Genomic DNA, 23,960 nt, shown 5'->3' with positions numbered 1-23,960 from the left:
TTCTTTCTTTGCCTGCTGGCTCAGCTTTCTTTCTTCCTTATCCCACGGCAAACCCATAGGAAGTTCTGTGATTCGACTGATATGTTGCGGGGTGAGCTTGAGGTTTAGACCTCTGAAGTTCACTGTGGTCAGTGTCTGGGATTTCGGCCTCAGAGCCTGCAAGAATTCTTCGGCCACTTCATCATCGTAACCCTGCAGCTTATCACAAAAAGACATCCATTGTGCTCGTGTGAAGAGCTCTACCACTTCCTGGTTTTCCCTTAATTTGGTTGAATCAGTGGGTTCCCGTCTTATAAACCCACCCGGCATGATGAACACGGTTGTTTTAACTAAAGGTGGCAAATGCGAAAGAGATTTGGTCTATTGAGACAGAGCATGCACATAATCCACAAAATTCAACACAGTCTAATTACACTGACATCCTGTAGAACGACAGTGTAGGCACAACAAACAACAATTTCACCGATATCTTTATGACCAGACTGTGGACGATGATCTTGCCACTCTTACTAACCAGTTGCATGAAGAGTTCAGGGTTACCTCTTTAATTGGCCACCTTTTTACGTGAGGCACCCGCTTCCCTGTAGAAGACTACGTTCCTGTAGAGACTGCGTTCCTGTAGAAACTGTGTTCCTGTAGGAGCAGTGCGCAAATTTCCGGGAGGACTGTAGTTGGCCTGCGCTCGAGGTGTGCTTCACCGGCGTTCTGGTAGCCAAAAGCTCGGCGTATCAAAGTGCAGAGGAGATCAAAATAGCCACTTGTGTTTGAAGTGGTGGTTGATAAATGCATGCGCACAATCTAGCCGATTAGATTTTGAATCGGCGCAATCCGTGGCGCGGGGGGTGAGCTGTCCCCGCCGGACCGTTGGGCGATGTCATCCATCATTCGCCTGCGTATTCACTTGCTGCCGCATCCATTCCCACAGATCTGCCACCGCCTTTTTCTGTTAAACTCATTGCTTCCGACGGGAGTTTTCTCACGTGCGTGCTGCTCATTCTCTTTGTCGTGGCCGCCACCCAAACATCCAACTATACCATAACTAGCCGACGTGGCCAGTCGACTGGCCATACGGCCGCTCAACCATTCACTTTTACGCTGTGCAAACAATTCAAAGTAAAATTCATGCGATTTGATGGAAGGAAGGGTCGAGACACTTACCTGCGTGGCTGCACACGATTTTTCCAGTTTTTGGACGATGGTGAGTGGATCTACCTGCTGCATGCGAACTTACACAGACCCGGAGGCTCATGGTTACAGGCTGCCGACGATGGAGTGGATGCTTTGGTTGCATGCGCCCGCGTTTCATTGCAGATGGCAGTGCTGTGAATGGTATCCGCTCTAGCAGGTTTAACTGTTACAAGATTCCCGCGGGGTGTCTCGTAATAGTTCTTCCTCCTTGGGTGCATGCTGCACGACGGAGGATCTGGCCTTTCGATCACGCTCCCGGAGCTTCTGATGCCTGTGGTATGAGATCTCAACACTTGTTTATCTTTGAAAATGGCTTTTCTCGCGAGAACTCATCGATCTGCTTTGTTGGTGCGGGGAACTTGGTTGCATGTCGACAAGGATGGTGGAGCAAGGTAACAGCAATCTGCAAGGGTGCCAACAGAGGTTTGCATGCGTCCAAACCGATCCGTAGTCGCTATATCTCCTTTTAAAATGAATTCTGGGCCGTCCCAAACTTCTACAGGAAGTTTCCTGTAGAACACAGAGCTTCCTGTAGAAAGTTCGGGCTTCCTGTAGAAAGTCTGCACTTTCCTGTAGAAAATCCGCGTCTTCCTGTAGAAAGACTGCATCTTCCTGTAGAAGATTCAAACCATGATAAAATTGCACATACCTTGAAAAAACATGGGTATCCTTGGAGGAGGTGCTGGTGAGGTCCCTTGACAGCATGATAAGGACCCTTGGCTTTGAGTTGAAGGGCTTCCTCTCCTCCATAGAACATCTGCAACCTGCATGCAATTTTACCATATTTTGCTTATTGTTTTTTTCTTTTCTTTTTTCTCTCTTTTCTCTTTTTTTTTTTTTGAAAGATAACAGGGGCGCCTCAAAGAGGTTTTCACCCGTGCCATCTGCCCTGAGCGCCTCAGAGAGGTTTTCACTCAAGGATCTTTTTCAAACCTTTTCCTTTTTTTTTTTTTTTGAAAGACAATAGGGGCGCCTCATTGAGGTTTTCACCCCTGCCACCTGCCTTGGGCGCCTCAGAGAGGTTTTCACCCAAGGATCTTTATTATTTTTTTTTATCCTTCAGGGTATGCCAAAAGCAGAGGCAGAACCCTTCTCTATGACCAATACAGATTTCTCCATAGTTTTGATGAACTCTTGTCTTGAGAGAGGTCTCCTATAGATCTTCAATCGATGCCCATTGACAAGCATGGGAATGGCTTCCTCATCAATGGTTCGAATAAGGACAGATCCATTGTCATGGCATTTTTCCACTGCATATGGTCCTAGCCATCTGGTTCTCAGCTTCCCCTTGAAATCTTTGTATCTGGAGTCATACAACAAAGCCCAATCTCCCGGCTGAAATTGCTTGTCATGGAGATGTTGGTCATGCCACACCTTTCTCTGAAGTTGAACCACTTCTGAGTGAAGGAGGGCCTGCATTCGGTGCTCATCCAGGCCATTCAGCTGCAATAGCCTTTCTTGTTGTGCATGGCTGAGATCTAGGTCCAGCTGAGCTGCCATCCTCAAAGTGTTGTATTCAAACTCAATGGACAGGAAAGCTTTCTTCCCATAGACCAGCTCATACGGTGTGAAGCCGGTGGTGGTCTTCCAAGTGGTGTTGTAAGCCCATGTGGCTTCAACCAGGCGATCTGCCCAGTCCTTTCTGCTGCTGCTCACCACCTTAGTCAAGATCCCTTCTAATGCTCTATTGGTGACTTCCACCTGCCCATTTGCTTGAGGGTGATAAGGGGTGGAAGTCCTATGCTTGATCTTGTGATGAGCTAGTAGATCTTCAACCAGGTTGGAGGTGAACTGGCTCCCTTGATCGGTGACCAGCTCTCTTGGATAGCCAAACTTATAGAAGATGTTTTCTCTTAGGAACTCAGCCACCTTTTATTCTGTTGCTGCTTTGATTGCTTTGGTCTCTGCCCACTTTGTCAAATAGTCAGTACACACAATGATGTAAGACCTTTGCCTCGAAGAGGGGTTGATTGGGCCCACAAAGTCCATGCCCCACTTCTCAAATGGCTCAAGAGTCACTTGAGGTTGGAGAGGCATCTCATCCCTTTGGGTCGGTTTCCCCATTCTTTGGCATTGGTCACACTGACTGACATATCTTCTGACATCTTGATGAAGTGTGGGCCAATAGTAGCCTGCCTGCAGGATTTTGAAGGCAGTTCTCTTTGCTGCAAAATGTCCTCCACAAGGCCCATCATGACAAGTGAGGAGGATATCAAAGACTTCCTCCTCCCTTACACAACGCCTTAAGATCTGATCGGGGCCAAGCTTGAACAGATTGCCCCCGATCCAAGTAAATGAGGCACTTTTTCTGATGATTCTGCTCTTCTCTCTGGAAGATAGGTGCGGAGGGAACTGTGCTGAAACAAGATAGTTTGCTATATCAGCAAACCATGGAGAGAGTACTGAAATAGCAAACAGATGTTCATCGGGCATCTGGTCATCCACTGTTCCATCCTCATCTGTAGACAAATCCAATCTAGATAAAAAGTCAGCAACAACATTTTCTCTACCTGGTTTGTCAACAATGGTCAAATCAAACTGTTGCAATAAAAGTAACCATCTAATAATACGAGCATTCACATCTGGTTTATTCATTAAATATCTAATTGCAGCATGGTCAGTATGTACAAAGGTCTGGTAACCAGTAATATAATGTCGGAACTTGTTCAGTGCATGGACCACAGCCAAGAATTCTTTCTCGGTTACAGTGTAATTCAGCTCAGCTTTGGACAAGTTTTTGCTAACAAAGTAAATGGCATATGGAAGTTTTTGCTCAACTTGTCCTAAAGCTGCACCTATGGCTTTGTTCGAGGCATCAGTGTGGATGTGGAAAGGTAGGGCCCAGTTTGGACCTCTCAGGATTGGGGCTGACACCAACTTGTCCTTCAATTCATTTAAAGCCCTCTGACAATCGTCAGTCCATTTAAACTCCACATCTTTTGCCAACAGACCAAACAATGGCGAGGCTAGCTTGCTGAAATCTTTAATGAATCTCTGGTAGTATCCTGCTAATCCTAAGAAACTCCGGACATCCCTTACCTTTTGAGGAGGTGGAACCCTCTTGATGAGAGCAATTTTGTTAGGATCCACCTGCAACCCTTGGCAAGAAATGGTATGGCCTAGCACGGTCCCTTCAGTCATTAGGAATTCACATTTTTCAGGACTAAGGGACAAGTTCATCTCGGTGCATTTGGTTAGGACTTTTCCCAGGTTGGACAATGCTTCCTGGAAGTTGGCCCCATAAGGAGTAAAGTCATCCATATAGATTTCTACTGCATCATGGACCAGCTCCGAGAAGATGCTCAAGACAGCTCTCTGGAAGGTAGCAGGAGCATTGCATAGCCCAAAGGGAAGGACTCGGTAGGCAAAGGTACCCCAAGGACAAGTGAAGGTGGTCTTATCTTGGTCTTCCGGGCTGATTTGGATTTGGTTGTACCCGCTAAACCCATCCAGGAAAGAGAAGAACTTCTTTCCTGCCAGTCCATCCAACACTTGATCTATGAAAGGTAGAGGGAAATGGTCTTTCTTGGTAGCTTTGTTCAGTTCTCGGTAGTCCACACAGATTCTCCATTTCCCATTTTTCTTGGGAACCAACACTAGAGGGGACACCCATTCACTATCTGAGATGGGGTAGATGAACCCGGCATCCAACAGTTTTTGCAATTCTTCCTTGACAATGTCCTTAAGGGCTGGATTCATTCTCCTCTGAGGTTGCCTAACCGGTTTACAATCCTCTTTGATGTATATATGATGGGTACAGACCGAAGGATGGACTCCTTTCATTTCCTTATAGCTCCAAGCAAAAGCATCTAGGTGGTTGGCCAACAGACTACACAGCTCCTTTTCCTGGGAAGGAGATAGGGAGGAGCTGATCTTCAATGCTTTCTCAGGGCCGAACTCCACATTCTTGACTCTGGGAGTAACAGGGTTGGTTGTACAAAGATCCACTAAGGTGCTAGCTTGGGCATCCTCCACCAATTTCTCTAAGGGTAGTGCACTGGAAGGTGGATTCTGGATCAAGGTCTCGATCAAGTCATCCTCGGTTGGGGGTTCTCTTCTAGTGGTATCTAAGGTGCACAGAGGTGCTGAGTACACCTCGTCTTCCTCTCCTTCTTCCAACCAGAGTGGTAAGTCATGCTCTAAGGAGGGTTGGGCAGGAGGGTATAGGACTAGCTGCTTGGACATGGGACCATTTTTGATGGTCATGTTTCCTGCACGACAACTTATGTAAGCATCTGCAGTAGCTAACCAAGGCCTTCCCAAAATGAGAGGATATCCAGTAAGCTTTGCCTTTGGTTGTAGAACCAGGAAGTCTGCAGGGTATTCCCAAGAGTCAATAGAGACCAAGACATCCTCCACAATCCCTTCGGGAGTCACGGTGGAGCGATCTGCTAATTGCAGTACTGTCGAGGTCTTCCTCAAGGAACCCTGAAGATTGAGTTTAAGCATGGTATCCCTGGTCATCACATTAATGGCAGCCCCCAGATCAATCAAGGTGTGAGGTATAATGGTGCCATTGATGTGGACATCTACTACAGGACTTCCAGGATCTAGGTACTTTGGGCAGATGACTTGTCCCAACATAAGGTCAGACAGTTGTCCTGTGACATTGATAGTTGAAGCATCTTTCTTTCGTCTGCCTGGGTGTTTGAAACACTTCTCCTTAACCAGTTTGTTGTATATTGGCACATCCTTGATGGCTTGGAGAAGTGGTATTTTTACACACAACTGCTTGAGCTCACCCAGAAGCTCATCCTCCTCTGGGTTGGGTTGTGTGGTGGCTGTTAGTCTCTCAGGAAAGGGTGGAATAGCCTTTGGTTCACTTTCCTGTTTATCTTCCTCATCCTCTGGGGGAGGAGGTTGGCGATCTGGTAGAGTCTTTCCAGATCGAAGATTGATCTCCTGGATCTCCACAGCATAGGTAGGGCATGAGGTTTCCCCAGTGTATACCTGCTGGGCCTGTCTATTGTTGGGGTTCGGGTTCGGTTGAGCAGGGATTTGAGGTTGCCTTGGAGGAGCAGGAGGTAATGGCTGAGGTTGAACTGGTGGTGGAGGCAAGATGGCAGGAGGAGTGTTGTATTGGGGCCTCCACCCCGACTGAGGTGCATTCCATTGGGGCTGTGGCTGGGCATGTGAGTGATATGAATGAGAAGTAGGTTGAGTGGGGTACTGAGGTGGATAAGACCATGGAGGAGGCATGGACCATGAAGGATGAGTAGGGGGACCCCAGGAAGGCATAGGAGTCGATTGGTTGGGGCTGTAATAAGCTTGAGATGCCCCTTGCATCCCCTGCTGATAAGGTCTAGATCCTTGTGGCCTCCTTTGGTTGAGGTAATAGAGAGGTTCAGTGGGAGCTTCTGTCCCTTGGTACATGGATTTAAACCCAGGTAAGGTTGGACACTGATTTGTGGGATGGTCCTCCTCACAAACGAAACACACTTCAACCGAATGCAATGGACATTCGTTCTTAGGGTGTCTCCTTGTGCACCTAGGGCAGAAGACAGCCAAGGCTCTCTCAACTTCTTCTTTCTTTTGCTGAATCCTGAATGTGTCAAGCTGCATGGCAATGGTCTGTCTCACCTCACTCTTAAGATCTTCTAATTGATTTGCAAGCTCATGTTTGGAGAAAGGGACACTAGTTGAGAGGAGGTTTCCTCTACCTCGTTTCCGAGCTGCCCTGGAGTGGTTTCTAAACACAGTCTTGATGTCCTCATAAGGCAGTTGGTAAATGTCCCCCCCAGCTAACATGTGAAGGGTATCTAAGAGGTCTTCAGGGACTCCTCGGAGCAGGACCAACTTGAGGGATTCGGGGTCAAGTGTGCACCTGGCCCGCTTATAGCTTAGTTGGAACCTCTCCTCATAATCCTCTAAGGACTCATCATTTCCCATGGTCATCCGAAAGATTTCCCCCTTTGTTTCCTTGGACCTACAGTAATCCTGGTACTTGGTATTGAAAGCTTGCTGCATCTGAGCCCAAGTGGTGATACTATTCTCAGGTAAGCCCATGAACCAGCGTAATGCTGCATCCTTAAGAGTGGAAGGGAAAAGTTTCAGCTTTTGCTCATCTTCAGTATAGTCATAGGTTCTACAAAGGACAACAAACTCAAACAGGAAGGTATCCGGATCCTCAGTAGTCAGCCCATGGAAGTGAGGTAAGGCGGAGGGGCTAATGTTCTTCATTTTCATCTCTCCATTGGTCTCTCGGATGGGGAAGGCACCTTCTATTCTCTCATCTTCTCTTCTATTGTCAGCCATAGCTTCAGATGGAGTGGTCTCTAACTCTTCTTCTACTATAGGATCTTTGTATATCTCAGGATGTTCACCTATAGGTTCTTCTGGGTCACTGTCACCAAAGAAGAGAGAAGGGTGACTCAGTGATGTGGTAAGGGTGTTTGGTAGGAATTTCCCTGATCTATCTCGGTTTCTACGAGGCATGAAATGGAAAAGACTTTCTTTTTCTTTTGATTGTTTTTGTTTTTTTTCCTTTGGTACCTGCAAAACTGAAACAGATTGATCTACAACCAACTATGAAAGATGCAGAATTAAACTGAAAGCAGGAAAGAACTAATCTACTTTGCTTAAATGAAATTGCAAGAATGGAAATGCTAGTCTACGCTTGCAGAAAGGAAATGCTAATCTATGAAAGCAGGAAATGTCTATGCTACTTTTGCAGAATGGAAATGAAATAAACTACTTAGCAGAAGGCAAGAGTAAGAAAGTAGAAGAAAAGCAACAATTACTAATACTCTGACGCTTCCCCGGCAACGGCGCCAAAAAGATGGTGGGCTCCAGTATTGTAGCAATAATGCTACAACTCCTGGAACTTCCTATCTCTAATTTTATCAACCCGGTAGTTCGTACAAACTTGGAAGCGACGGTGTTGTATGCACAAGTACTAGCTCTTGTCGCAGCTGTCACTTGGTCAGCTGGCTCAAGTCCGCTAGGGCTCAAGCCAACTTCTATATGCTCACAGAAGAAGCTTTATGAGTGATGGACGAAAGCTAACTCAAAGGAGGCTAATCTATTTGCAGAAAGAAACTGAAAGCCAACAAAGCATGAAAACCCTAGTAAACCCTAATTTGACTAGCTAGGCCCTTACAATGCAAAACTGTGAATGAAACTTCTACCAATGATGCCATTACTTGCAGTGAGCTGAAATACATGCATCTAAGCTACTTGCATCTGAAAAGACATGTTTTTGTATTTTTTCATTAAGTGGTTGGATTTATTGTGATGATGCTTTTGATTAGGGTTTGATTGTGCAGGAGCGGTTCGAATGGAAGGAAAGCATGGGCAAGGTCAGGATGGCTAGGAGAGGTCCCAGAGGGTCTCTAGCATCAGTCCACAGAAGTCTACCACGTTCGGATGCTCAGCAACCGATTTTGCAGGCTTCTACAGGAAGTCTGCAGGGGATCCTACAGGAAACTCAGGGGTTCTACAGGAAGTCTGTGAAATTCTACAGGATGTTCGACCGTGGGAGTTTTGGGAGATGGTGAAGTGATGGAGTGGTGTGGGAGGATAGGTGAGATGGAGATGGAACTGGTGATGGCTCAGGAGCAGAGAAGTCAGATGGAGAAAGAGTGCATGCAGTGGGTTGATGGCTGGAAGGATGGGATCAACGAAAGGTTAAGTAAATGGAGCTACGTGAGTAATGTAAGAGCTGGAAGGTAAACGAGCTGAACAGAGGTCGGTTGAGTGGCTTCAGGTGTGGTTGAAAAGAAGAGGAAGGTAATGGAATGGTGTGGAGCAGTGTAGATGAAACACATTGTCTATGAATGTCACCAAAAACGAGAACTCTTTAACCTATGTTAACTGTGCTATTTTGAACCAATGAACAGCAGTGCAATTTGTGAAAGAAACTCGTGCATGGAAGTGGAATGAAGAAGTAATGATCAAGACCAAAGTGCATGGATGGATCTACGACTAAAGTAACTGTTGCAGCTTGCATGGATGTGAAAAGACCTGCGTTTCTTTTTGGTGGTTGATATGGACTGCACCCCAATCCCTAAGCAGAGATGGCAGTGATATCTAACAACCTTTTTCTGGAGCTCCAATGAATTATAACTATCCTCTTCTAACCTAAGCAACAGGAAGCAAATTCACCATAAACTAATCCTATTCAATCTTATAAAAACTAAATCAACAGACTGTAAATTCGAATTGCATGTCAAAGTAAAGAAACGAAGTGCTGGAACGAAAGGCAAATAACATTACAACACAGAGGAGGTCTATTGCTCTCAGGTTGGGCCCTAACCTGAGAGCTATAGCTCCCTTAGAAACTCAGAATGAGATCAAAATCTGCCTGCCTTTATTCATAACCAAAAATCTGATGTCATGCCAAAACTGGCTTACAAAAAGAACCAACACCGAGCTGTAGCTCGTACTTCGAAATTACAAGAGTAATGCAAAAGTTCAAAAAGCTTCTATCAAAGGCTACGGCCTCAGTATTTATGCAAAATGATAATCCAACAGGTTTCCTTGATTTGTGGAGCTCGGCTGTCCAACTGAAGGTTAAACTGCTGATCCTGTAGAACAGTTGTAACTGCTGTTCCTGTAGAACGGTTGGCTGCCTCTAAGCTCGGTGGGGAGATTGGTTGGAGCTCGGAGCTATGGTGGGAATCACGAGGAAGGTCCCCAAGACTGTGGACATCTTCTCCTAAAAACCAGCAGTGCCACCTTACTGTCTCCTTGTCTCCTTTCTCGTGGTCTTTGCTCCCTTTTGATGCCAAAAACCTGAAATCATCATGTATTAGTCACGTAGATAGAATGCCTACCCTTCTTCCTACAAACAACACGAATAAACCAAGAAATGAATGCATAAGCAATAAAAGATGAATGGTTTGAGCAAAGCAAGTAGGCCAAATGAGCCCAAATTGTACCAAAAATTGGGGCTCATCACTCTCCCCTCCTGACATCTTCTGTCATACGTTTGTTGCTTGGTTCTCTGCCAATTTCTGCTGGTCCGGGCTACTGACGGCCTTCTGGCGCTTCCTTCGCGCTGCCCCAAGGTTTTCACCGCCTTGCTGCCATTAGGTTTTTTGTTGCAGAGCTCATTTCCTGATCAAAGTCCGTTTTTTTTCTACAGTAAATTGAAAATATTAATATTTTGAATAAATTAAATATAATTTAAATCAATTTAATATTTTTCAATGTATTTTCTAGGTATGGCATGGCATGGCAGAAAATACATTGAAACCTTTTGTTTTATATTAGTAGGGCAAAACTGGAGAGCTCTGCAACAAAAACCCTTATGGCGGCAAGGCGGTAAAACCCTCGGGAGGCACGCAGGGAGAGGCTAGGGATAGGAACCAGATCGGACCCGCAGGAAACAACAGAGAGCTAAGAGACAAAAGGCATGACAGAAGATGTCAGGAGGGGAGAGATCCCGTCCTATCGGGATACTATGACAGGAGACGGCCAGAACAGCCAGACGACAAAGGAACATCAGAACGCAGGACCGGTGCTGGGAGCACCCTGGCAAGCAGGCCGCAGGGGAAGATGCCTGCCATGTGCAGTGGAGAGACCCAGGTTCGTGATTCCAGCGAATAAACTGGAGAAGTACAGATGCTACATGAGGGATCATGCCCTTATCTGCAAGTTTGTAGGAGTCTGGCCGTCGGAAAGAGATCTTACCAAGTGGATTCAGCAAAAATGGCAGCCCCAAGGCCACATCGAGCTCAAGCTAGGAGCGAAAGGCTTCTTCACGGTAATTTTCTCAAACCTGCAAGATAAGGAAAAGGTATTTGAAAATGGCCCGTATTTTTATTATAATGCTGGTCTGTTTATGCGTTTCTGGGAGGAATGTTACAACCCGGATAAAGAAACATTTCTAGCAGCGCCTGTCTGGGTTCGTTTATTTGGGTTACCTATAGACTTCTGGGACCCGAAAATTTTGGAGGGAATAGGAAACTCAATAGGAAGTTTTGTGAAAATAGCTGAAACCACGAAGAAAGGAAGGTACACCTCGTACGCTAGGATATGTGTTTATATGAACCTAGCAAACCCCATCCCAGACTCTGTGGAACTAGAATATCATGAAGAAGTTTGGCAACAAAACCTAGATTACAAGCACATCCTGTTCCGATGCCGTAGGTGCCATGTCCATGGCCATCTCGCTAAGGAGTGCCCGATTACAAGGAAAGAAGAAGAAAGGAGGCCCCCCCTGCAAAAAAATGAGCCAACAGACCAAGAAGGGTACCAAGAGGTGAAAAGCAAAAGGAAAACAAATAAGGAACCCCCACAGGAAAACAGAAAGGAAAAACAAACACCCCTAGAGAAATCAAACAGCTTTGCAGTACTACAGGGAGAGGGCGAAGAGGAGGACCAAACCATGGAAAACCAAGAGGATAAGGGATCAGACAATAGTGAGAGCAGCGAAAGAACCCACTCAAAAAGGAAAGCCCCGAGCCAGCCAATGGAGAAAAGCAAGGAACAGAACGAAGAAGCTAAACAGATGGAGACAGACTTGGAGATAAGCAGAGAAGACCTAAGTCAGGGCGAAGAGGTCTTAAGAAAGCTATTGCATGAATGGAGACACTTAGACGAGAGATTTATCCCGGAAGACCAAAAGAGGCTGTATGCAGATGCCTTTCAGCAGTATAAAGCCAAACTAGAAAAAGGAAAAGCCACACCAAAAGAACCCCAAGAGAGCCAGAAGGAAAACAGAACGGATCAGCAAGGACAAGGAAAGGGGGGAAAGAAAAAAAGAGGCAGGAAAAATCTCAAGGACTCCATACAACTCATGGGGGAAATGCTGGTCAACACAGGAAGAGTGGTCCCACTGTTAGCGGTGTTTCACAACCTATCCCAAGTTAACCAATGATTTTGACATCTTGGAATATTAGAGGCTTAAACAACAAATGTAAATAGAGATATTTGGCAGCAAGACTGAGGAAGGATAAACCTCAAATCATGCTAATACAAGAAACAAAAATATCAGGACAGAGGATGGAGGAAATTCTCAATAAAATAAAACCAAGATACGAACAGGTAACCATAGACGCCAAAGGAAGTGCAGGAGGGATAGCAATTATTTGGAATCCGGCAGAGGTCCTAACAGATTGGTGGATAGGAACGACAAGAACCTTGACAGGAAGATTGAGGCTCATCGGGCAAAGCGAATGGGTGGCAGTATCGGCTGTCTACGGGCCCCATACCCATGTTGATAGAGGCTTGTTCCTTAACCAACTGGAAAAGCTAAGAAGTATGCATCAGGAGCAAAGATGGATTCTGGTCAGTGACTTCAACTTGATAACCTCCAAGGAAGAAAAAAAAGGCGGAATAAGTAGAGAAAACCCGGAGATGAAACGATTCAGAGACGTTCAAGCAGAATTAAGGATGGTTGACATCCCAACTATAAACGGGAAGTTCCAATAGAAGAGGAGGGTCCAAACAAATTGCGTCAAGATTGGATAGATTTCTGGTCTCGGAGCACATAATCGGGCTGGACATATTCTATGAAGCCTCTATCCTCCCCTCAACAGGATCTGATCATTGGCCCATCAAGCTCGAAATAGCCTTAAACGATCTAAATAAAAAGAGGCCCTTCCGCTTTGAGGCCTTCTGGCTTAGAGCTCCAGACTTCTCAGATAAACTAAGGAGTTGGTGGCAGGAAAGCAAGAGGGGAACAGAAGACCGCAACAAAATGCACTCGTTCCAGCTCAGACTCAAAGAAATAAAAAGCAAAATCAAGAAATGGAATAGGGAAGAATTCGGTAATATCCAGCAGGAGCAAGGTAAACTTCAGTCCAGATTGGAAGGAATACAACAACAAATAATCACGGATCGACGAAACGAGGAACTGGCAACGGAAGAAGGTAGGGTAATCAATCAACTGGAGGAAAGACAAAAACAGGAAGAAATTCCGTGGAAACAAAAATCTCATGCCCAATGGTTAAAAGAGGGGGAAAAGAATTCCAAATTCTTCCACAAAGCAATGTTGAACCACCACCACCACAACAAAATCAGTAAAAGCTGGAGAACGGCGTGGCTCGTCGGAGAAATAGGGAAACTGATACCCAGAATTGAATATCTAATCCTGTCACATGTTAGGCGATCGGGAAATAAACGGGCCGACTGGCTTGCAAACTGGGGCAGTCGGAACAGAGGAAAAGGAATCGATAGCGAAGGCCTGGTTCAATTACTCCCGGAGGAGCGCGACCACCTTCAACTGCTGCTGGACGTCGATAAGGGTGATATTGGCATGCCCGAGGTGAACCGCCAGGATCAGGCGGCATGAAGCAACTGTGGGGAAAGATTGCAACGGGTGGCGATGGACAGCACATCTGCGGGAAAGGACAGGAGTATTAGGAATGATGACGCTGGACAGATGACGGGGCATGAGAGGACTGGCCGAGGTGACGGAGAAGAAGCGAGAACCGAGACGTCATCAAGGAAAGATCTGGAGCTCGTTTGGGAAGTCGGGATAATCAGCAGAGAAAGGACGACAGGTGGAATAAGGGGTACAGAAAGGATACGACAGGAGCAGCCGGGAGAACATAGGAATAATGAAGCATAAAGAAGGAAGGACAAGTTTTGCCACATCCCGAGGTAGGGACGCGGGGATGATTGCAGGCGAATTAAATGGCCAAGTGGAGGCCTGGTTGTGAGGACAACAAAAAGTTAACAAACTTCAACCAAAGGTGGTAGATGGAAAGCTCATGCAGTTTGGCGAGAAGCAAGAAAGAAGGAGGAAAGGTGGTAGTGCGACTCAGTGACCCGACTTCGTCCCTGTCTCAGGCAAGGAAAGGTGGTATGTTCTCTCCTGTCCCTGTTCTCATGATAGCATTCGAATTGTCAATGCCTGCACTAAAATGCCCCGTTTCAGTCAGCAGTATAACAGTAGCAGGATAGCCAGTGACCACCCCGACATTAGATTAATTTACCTCTCTCCCTCAAGAGCTGAGGGGGACTTGGCTGGTGAGAATCTGAGCTCCTATCGGGAGGCTCAGCCCATGCCCCGAGCAAAGAGGTGGGAAGGGAGGGTCGCTTGGTCGAGCCTTGCTGCGCTTCAACATTGGCGCCGAACCCATGACAGTTTTCAGGATATCTCCCGTAGTTCTCTACCCGGTTGCCCCCCCTACCAGATGAATAGATCAGCTGCGCCCAGCCGCGTTGGTCAGCATGCAACCTTCAGGACTGTAAAGAGAGGGCGAAGTGACCCGAGCCGCCTAGATGGTAAAGTTGTGATATGGCCCTGGACTGCAAGCCGACACCTCCCCCAGGACCGACTTGCCAAAGCTTGGGCGGTAAGCGCGAGGATTTCAGCTGAATCATATTTAAAAGACACTGACTTGTGGTTTGCTGTTATAATAGGTAGTAAAGCCCCTACAGAAATGAGATCCCAAGACCGCAGCAAGATGGCACCGAAAAAAGAAAAACCTGCCAAGGCTCGGGAAGCAAGCACCAGTAACAAACCAAGGAAAAGGGGCAGGAAGCTGGACTCAGACAAGAGCATGTACATGATCAACGCGTATATGGTAGGAAATTCCCCGGAGACCCGCACCCAAATCCATGGGTGGGAGAGGGAGCTGAGGGCCATCAGCGAGAACAAGGAAATCCCCCGTAGGGAATGGGAGGACTTGATCCCGGAACCAGGAAACACTAGAAGCAGAAACTCGCTTTTCAACAAAACGCTCAAGCAGTACTGGATCATGAAACATGTGGTTGCTCGGGCTATGGAGATGAATCAGGTAGTCCGCGAAGAAGAGGAAGAGGAACGCAAGCAAGCAGAGGATCAGTTCAAAAGTCAGATAACAGAGGAATTAGAGAATCTAAAGAACTCCCTCCTGAAAGAGCTCGCTGCCGTCCAAGTCCAGGCTGCGAGAAACCACCTGCTGCTGAAGAACATGGAACGAATGCTGCTGGAACTCAAATGGACCATTGAGCAGAAGCCGGCGAAACCTGGGAACAGCGCCTCAACGCCCGCCCCGGTCAACTCGTCTGATGAGGATTAGCAGCGCTGAGTCTTTAATTTTTGTTTAAATATGTTGTTAAAACAGGACTCCGACTGGATGTTAAGAACTGCTCTTGTAGCTAGTATAGTTAAAAGTAGCCAAAGACATAGTTATGACAGAATGAAAGAGAAAAACATTTTCAAATTTTGGTTTGGCTATAAGGCCGATAGGTGGTGGTCTGGTTTCCTTCAGGCAAACTTGCCACCTGAACTTTAGTATGTTGTAAATTTGTTTCCGTAATATAGAAAGAGGGATGCCTAACTTTACAAAAAAAAATAAAATTGGTAGGGCAAAGAATATATATGTTTTAAATTGATGTTTCTTTTTTTATTAGTAAATTTGAAAAATATTACGCTGATTTTATATATATATATATAATTCGGATTTTTTATTAGTAAATTTGAAAAATATTAAGCTGATATATATGATTTTTTATTAGTAAATTTGAAAAATATTAAATTGATTTTAGCTATTTTGAATATATGTGTGCCGCTCTAATATTTATGGTTATAAATTTAGGAGTTATGTTTAATATTAATATAAAATGATTAAAGGAATCTGCAAAAATTTTATAAATAGTGAAGTAAATAATACCTTAAGTATGTTAGTTTTTGAGTTAATGAATTTAGGAATCATATTATACTTTGATAATAAAAGATTATTAATATTTGTATATTTAGAGTTTATAGTTATAGAATATGGTTTATTTGATAAGTAGTGTTGTGTATTTATAAGTGAAAATTAGTTAAAATTTAGTTTATCATTATGGATTTTATGTTCATACTATATGTTAATTACAAGATGTCACTAAGATTTCCATATCTTCTACTTACTGCTGTTTATAGTTATTAGTGTTAGTTATTTAACTTTTTCTTCCTTGGAATATTGTTCCTTTGAATCAACATCAAAGCAGAAAGCAGTTGGAACTTTGTGCATCACCAAGTTTGACTCACTTGCATGGTCATGGCATAATCAACATCAAAGTGGAAAGTAGTTGAGCTTTGTGCATCACTATGTTTGGCCCACTTGTATGGTCATGGCAATCTACAAGGGGATAACATGTTCTCAATGGAAATGAACCTTGATAGAGGGAAATAACATATAACCCCCACATGAACACTATTGCCAATCTAAATGTAACAAAACAAATTGTAAATTACTACATAAACAAAGTTTAACCATAACATATAAAACTAACCTCCTTATTGAGCTTATTAAAGTTTGTAAATAGGTATTGTCATGCTTTAATGCTACTAGGCATATGGATATCAGTTTATCATCATAATTGCTAAAATATTACCAACTTATTAATTGATGATACAAGAAAGATAATGATAAAGCCTATCTACCATACATAGAAGGTGTCACTGATAAGCTGGTCAAGGTTCTCAAAAAGAAAAACATTGATACCTATTTAAAACCCTTAACTACCATCAAGCAAAAGATGAGATCTGTAAAAGACAATATTGATCACCTCCAACACAAGGGTGTTTATAAGGTCTTGTGTTCATGTGGAGAATCTTATATTGGTGAGATAGGAAGATCCTTCAAAATTAGACTCAAAGAACATGGCCCTAACATTAAGAATGGTAGAACTAGATCTTCTACTCTTGCAGATCACTCATTAAGGACATGTTACCATGTTTGCCTTGAAGATCTGAAAGTAATTGCCAAAGAAAAGCACTAGTATAAGCGAAAGATCCGTGAAACCCTCGAAATTATAAAGCATCCTCACAATCTTAATAGAGATGGGGGTATGGAAGTAAGTAGGGCTTGGATCCCTTACTCACTCAAGTACCCTAGTCTTGCAACCTTAATTTAACCTCTCCCTTATTCCCTTATGCTCTTTTGCCCTCATTAGACCTTCCCTCTTCCCCTCTCCGTCATATTCTTTCCCTTTTGAATTTTCTCACTACATCCCTTCCCATTTTTCTTCCTGTCTATCCCTAACTTATAATCATATCATCTAAAATAATTAACCCTAATCTCATTTTAATAATTATTATATTAATATTAATAATAATTAATACAAATAATAACAATTATTATTATTAACTTTATTAATAATTATTATTATGAACTTAGTATGGTTACAATAATAATTATTAACTTAGAAAATTAATAATAATAATTATTAGCATTATTATTTTTTTTTTCTCTGTAAAAGCTAATTCTATTAAAAGGAAGGAAAAATAAAATTACAATGAGGCTGCAGCCTCAGCCGAGAACAACTAAGTTCCTTCTGGGAATCATAACTGCCCCATATTTGGGGAAACCAGTTTAAACTTACAAAAAACCATGCAAAAGACCGGGAGAGCAACAACAAAACCGGAATGAAGTCTTGAGATGTCACCATCTGAAACAGTTGAGAAACAAGACAGAATTGCCTAACCAGAGAACGAGAAACAAAACCACAGACAACAGGACCTGACCAGTCAGCAACAAAACTCTGAGGTGGCACTTGGGAGGCCACATGGCGTTACATTGGGATGTCCTGGTCAGGAGCCTCCTCGACAACTGGACACGCGTTCCCATACCAAATCTCGCCTTCCTTCGCCACGTCGCTATCCGCCCTGCCACCTGGAAGATCCATCGCCTGAGGGATGCCGCTCGAGCTGCCAGCAATGGCCATCGGAGTTGTGGCACCATGAGCGCTGCCACCTGGAATTTCCGTCGCCTGAGGAATGCCGCTCGAGCTGCCAGCAAAAGCCATCGAAATTGTGGCTCCATGAGCGCTGCCACCTGGATGCCGAGTGTCGCCTGCAATATCACCTTCAACATTCTGACCGCCATGCCTGGCTGCCCTGCCTTCATCCGACGGAAGCTGCTCAGAGCCTAGATAAACTTCCATTCTGCGAATGTCCTGAGGTTGCTCTGCAGAGTTTCGCGTAGGAGCACTGTGCTGTTCTTCTTCTTCAGAGAAAATGATAGTGACATTAGCCGAAATAATGGGCCGGTTCAGGTTGCTCTGGAACCTGAAATGATTCGAATGGAAGGCAGAGTGAGGATAGTGTCTGCGGGGCGGACTAGGAGGGAGAGAGCTGGCCTGAGAAGGAGGCGGAGAAACAGGTGGTGGTGGCGGAGCATCACTATGCGCAGCCTGAGAGCGAGCGCTACCACCTCGGTCACCTCCTCTGCGACTTCGCATGCGGTGACGAACCATCGCACTGCGGCGGGAGAGAAGCTCAGGAGAATTGGGGGCCTGGAAGGAAAACAAAGAATGCGCAGAGGGCTCCTGGATAGGGTTCAAAGGGCAGTGCTTGGAATGGGAATAATGGAACCCATTGCCAAAGGTAAGACAACAGAGAAGCCAACAACGTTTTCCTGTAACAGTTCTGCTGCAGGGGTTTCCTGCTTGGAGCGGGCAAATGCTGAAGGACAGAGGGCAAACAGATGGGTTGATGGGCACCATGTTAAATCGAACATCCTTCATTTCTCAGCCGGAGTGAGCATTAAAGACTTCCTGCAAGTTGGCCTGCTCTCGCCTGAAGTGAGTCTGCAGGTGCCATAACTGAGCCTGGGATGGTGCGCTGGCCACCATCTGGCTGGGCCGAGCGCCGTCAATCCATCGCCTCACCATTAATTTTCTGGAAATTCACCCGCATCCAGGTAATTATTAGCATTATTATTACTACTAATTAGTTTCATTATTAGTATTAATTAATACTAATAATAATAATAATTAATTCTAATAATAATGAATAATTATAATTAAATTTACTATAAGTTATTAACAATAAAATTAATAATTAACCTATTAATAAATTTTCACCTTATATTAACTATTAAAACTTATAATAATTATCAACAAAAATTTAATAAAATTAAAAATAATTTTTTAGTTTAACTAGTCGGTTCATTCCCATTTGATTTTCTTCCATCCCATATTTATTCCCTTCTTTTCTGGCTCTTCTCTGTAAGAATTTGTCATGATGATGAGTCTTGTTATAGACTTGAAACGTCGACACAAAATGGCTACTATGGAATTTCCGAGCAATAAAAATACTCAAGATACTCACCACAAAATTCTACAAACAAAAATAATGATTTTAGTTTAGTAATTTTAGACAATTTTCTAAATGACATAACTACAAATAGACTTTATAGTAGTGAGATTATATTTTGTAAATGTCATGACCACAAATAGACATATACTATAATTAGATTATAGAGTACTCAATATTGAATCATAAGGGCCATTGGTTAAAGCCTTAGGTGTTGAAAAGTGTAACTAGGTTCGACCTTCATAATGACATGTAATTGTGACTTTTGTAAATGGACGTAATGAAGAAAATAAAATTATTATTGTACCTTGCTTCATGGGTTTCATGAGCAAGTGATTTTATTTTAGATGGCTCCCATTGAGAGCCTTAGAATTGGTCATTAAAAGTCAAAGAGTCTATGTCATGTATGAAGAACCCTTCTTGGGGATGTGTCAATTGTATATAAGTCTAAAATAACCCTCCAACGACAAGCACACAATCCTCTTCCTATGTCAGCCTCAAGATAAATAAAGGAACTCATGTCGGCTCACATTTTGAAGACACACTGGTTCATAAACTCATGTCGGTTTATATATGATGGACAAACCACTATATATAGGCACCTCGGCCTATTCCCCAAAGATAGAATTTCAATGATATCTCTCTGAAGTTTTTGGTGGCAACAAAAGTTCGGATGTTTGAGATTTTCAATGGAAACATAGGTTCAAATTTCTTTTGAAGTTTCGGTGATGAAGTACAGAAGATAGTTCGGTGATATCTCTTTTGTGTTTTCGTATGGGTAAGACAGAGATAAAAATCAGATCTTTGGCACAATAAGAGAGTTCAGGTTCCTCTGAAATCTTTAGAGGATGATCATTGTCAACAACGTAGATATTTTTTGGATGGAGAAGAGTGATGGGCTCAAACCTCGAGTACAGTCATCAAGCAATTTGGATCATTAGCTTTGGTGGTGAGTCACAATCAAGTAAATTCATATATCATTGCAATAAGAAATTCATAAGCCTCTTTGTGGTTTCGTAAGAACAATAACCGTGAAGATTCTGTGGTTCGACCGCTATTATAGTCATCAAAGAAAAGGGACTTGGTGAAGGAACATTGAAGTATACCTTTGTCTCGGTGTAGTAAGATCTCATTGATAACAATTCGTAGTAACTACAATTTGTATTATCTCTATGGTAAAGATCTCAGTGTCAAATCAATGGTGAAGATCTCAGTGTCAAAGCAGTGGTGAAGATCTCGGTGTCAAGGCAGTGGTGAGTGTCAAGGCAGATCTCGGTGGAAGAGGAGTTAAGAAGAGGACTATCAAGAGAACGTGTGTCTTGGTTGTGGAGTGGCTACTAGGTCAAGGGTCTTGGTCTCGGTATTCGTCAATTGGAATCTCTATAAGAAGAATTTGTGCGGGTTTTCCTCTCAAAGAGTGAGAGGTTTTGACCTTGGCTGATAGCCTACATGTTGTGTCCCTTGTCTATCTATGTTCATGCATTAGTTACTGTTTGATGAAGAAGAATACTGATGATCTAACATGAAAAAGATCTTAATCTGAACAAGTAAAAAGCATTCACAAACAATCACTAATAGAAGAGAAATCATCTAATGCCAATGCCCTAGATTTCTCAACATGTTATCAGAGCTAAGGTGCTAAAGTCAAAGCAAGGGCATCTAATCAAAGAGACACTCAAGGATCGAGTTTCAAGAAAGGCATTTAAGCAACTCGAAGGTTGTCAAAGCAAAAGATCAAGGTCTACATTGAAGAATAAAACCCTAGATCGAAGAAGCAGTGTACAACAACAAAAGTTTTTGGATCCTCAAGTCATCTTCAAGTTATCTACAAAGCAAGGTGGCTCAAAGGAATTTAAAGATGAAGATCACATCATCTTGGAGAAAGTCGAAACCCTAGAAGCAATTCTGATCTGCATTCATTCAATACCAAAGTAGTTGAAGTATCTTGAAAGCGAGAAGGCATTATCATCATCTTCAAAGCTATAAGGTAAGTTCCCTCTCATTGAAGCAAGGATCCTCTCCTTGTCCTTGAAGAAGATCATCCGAGGAAACAACTAAAACATATATCTTCTTCAACCATCATCAAAGTGATCAAGTTGAAGATTTCACCTTCACTTGTCAAGTAAGTATATTTCATTCTTTCATCAAATTTGGTAAAATGACTTCGTGTTTGCAAGGAGATCTATAAGCTAGTTGGGTTATCAAAATTCCTTGCATGAAAAAGGAGGATATACATCATCCTCGAAGAAAGTGAAGTCATTGAACACATCAATGAAAAGGTCTCCTTTGAATACATGGAAAGGGATTCTTATGAAAGGTCCCCTCATATAGCAGTATTGGAGACATCAAAGAGACAATATATGATAAGTTAGTAGAACCATTCTCTGAAGATGCGATATAGAAGGTCACATAACTGAGATCTGATCTACACAAAATTGAAGGTATCAAAGAATGAAGGGATATCTTCATAATATCTCAACTGCGAGATTTGGGAGAGATGATAAGAAGATAATCATCATTGTTCTAAATGCACTAACTCATGAACAAGGTAACATATAGCCATGGGGATAAAAAAGTTACCTCATTCAACAACTTGTGGTTTCTATGCAAGATAGAAGAAGACATGTTGAGGATAATAGTGTTGAAGGTTAAAGGACTCAAACATGTGCATGAAGGAAAGGGAAGTTTGAAAAATTTGTTCCTTAGAAAAGAAAGAAGAGCATAGTTGGGATTCAATGTTATGGATTTAAGAAGTATGGAAATTACAGGAAAGGTTGTCCTAAAGAGACAATATCAAAAGAGGAAGAGAAGAAGCCCATATAACCGAAGAAGTGGAGCCAAAGAGAAGAAGTCCAAGAAAAGAGGAAGTAAGAGATCTCTACTATGCTGAGATAGTCTCCCTCACAAAAGGTTTTGTCATAGCTCCTAAATCTTATGTTATAGGATGTGGCTATAATAAGTAATAAGATGCATCATGGCATCATGGAAGCATTAGAAACAAGAGCTCATGACATCACCATAGGAAACATGAAGGATGTCTAGAACAAAATCATGGCAGTCAAATATGAAGGATATAGCTCTTGGGAACCTCATTACAAACTTAAGGAAAGGAAGAAGTCATTCAAAACAAGGCTCATCATACATCTGCCAGATAGGGATATGAAAGATTCTCAAGATTCTCTGATGGAATCCTCATTGGAGGGTTTACCGATCTAGAGAGGAAGAAAGTGTTTCATCAGGGACTCCAACTTGTGGAGTTCATTGGATAATGGTATGATGACATAAGATACAAAGCAGATAAAGGGGTTGAAGATCTTTTCAAATCAAGGAAGTTGCTAAAAGAAGCCTAGATGACCTAAAGGTAAAATAGGTATTCATGCTTGTATTTAATATTATAATGGCATGTCATATGGTTGCAAGTAACATGGATCACTACTTCTATCTTGAGGAGCATGATCAAGGGAAAAGGATCTCCTCCTCTGAAAGGATGCAGGAAGGCATAAGTCACACTAGATGAAGTCAACATAATACGTCCTCATATGAAGTATGAGGTGGTTGACTACAATTGAAGAACTCTTAATGGAAGCTCCTTGAAAAGAAACGTATGAAGAAGGGAAGGAAGAGATCATGAGACATGCAACCATGGTAAAGGAAATCAACATCTAGAAGACGAAGAAAGATGTGACTAGGAAATCTCTGGGAAAGATATGAAGACTCTGATGGAAGTCTGAAAAAGATGGAGACTCTTGACAATGGATATCTTTGGGACATGTGTCAACACGTATGCAGGATGCAGATATCTATAGGAAGATGTCATGATGAAAGACCATCACAAAGGTAATTTTGATTTAAGTGTTGATTTCTTGTTTTTGAACAAATATCTGGATGGGCTTATGCAGGATTGCCAAAGGTAAAAACTATGGATGACTTCCAAGAGGACCATATAGAAGGATGTCAGATCCTTCCGAAAAATATGGCATGAAGAAAGCAATGTGACATAAAGCAAGGCCAGAAGAAGATTGATGGATCACTTTCTAATGAAAGGAATGATGACATGACTAACTTGTGGATGAAAGTGATGGATGATCTGTGCCCTATGTAGAAGTGTTAATTTTAGGTATGTTCTATGCTTAGAGCAATTTATTTCAATTTTCACAGTTAGCTCAATAACTTTTCCAGATTAGCAATCACATCAGCGTTAAAGCAAATTGCAGATAGAACATAAACATAAATCACAGAAGACAAGCCAAGACAAGAGGACACAAGGTGTGGCGCTAGCTAGGGACAAACCCTAATGTGGGGAAACCCTTGATCAATTCTTCTTATATGTTCTTCAATAGTTCAGCAGAGAGAGAGAGAGAGTACGTTTACAGCGGAAGTCAACACTTTGACTTATCTAGGTAAGAGCATAGATCATCTCTAAGAAGATGATACATGAGATTAGTTGAAGACATGCTGCTTCAACTGATTCTCCAAGGTGACTTCTTCACCTATCGTTGTGTTGCATTTCGTCATCATGCTGCACCTCACTGTGCTGCACCATGCTACACCCATCATCACTATGCTGCATCTCATCATGCTTCATTAATCATGACTGTACCCATCACTGTACTGCATTATGTGCCATTACTGCACCATGTTGCCATACTGACCTATGTGTTGGCTGCATCTTGCTTGCTTGTTGTCCCTAGCATGCTTGTTGTCCTTTGCATGCTTGTTGTTGCATGCTAGCTGTCCCTTGCATGCTAGTTGTAACATTGCATGCTTGGTGTATTTGCTGCTAAGTACCATACAACTGTCCCAATGTTAGTTA

The sequence above is a fragment of the Pinus tabuliformis genome, chromosome 6 (assembly GCF_031772625.1).
Source record: "Pinus tabuliformis cultivar Carrire ecotype Pingquan chromosome 6, CPIR1, whole genome shotgun sequence".
NCBI lineage: Eukaryota > Viridiplantae > Streptophyta > Pinopsida > Pinales > Pinaceae > Pinus > Pinus tabuliformis.
The sequence above is the reverse complement of the archived record's forward strand: the minus strand, read 5'-3'. Positions refer to the sequence as shown.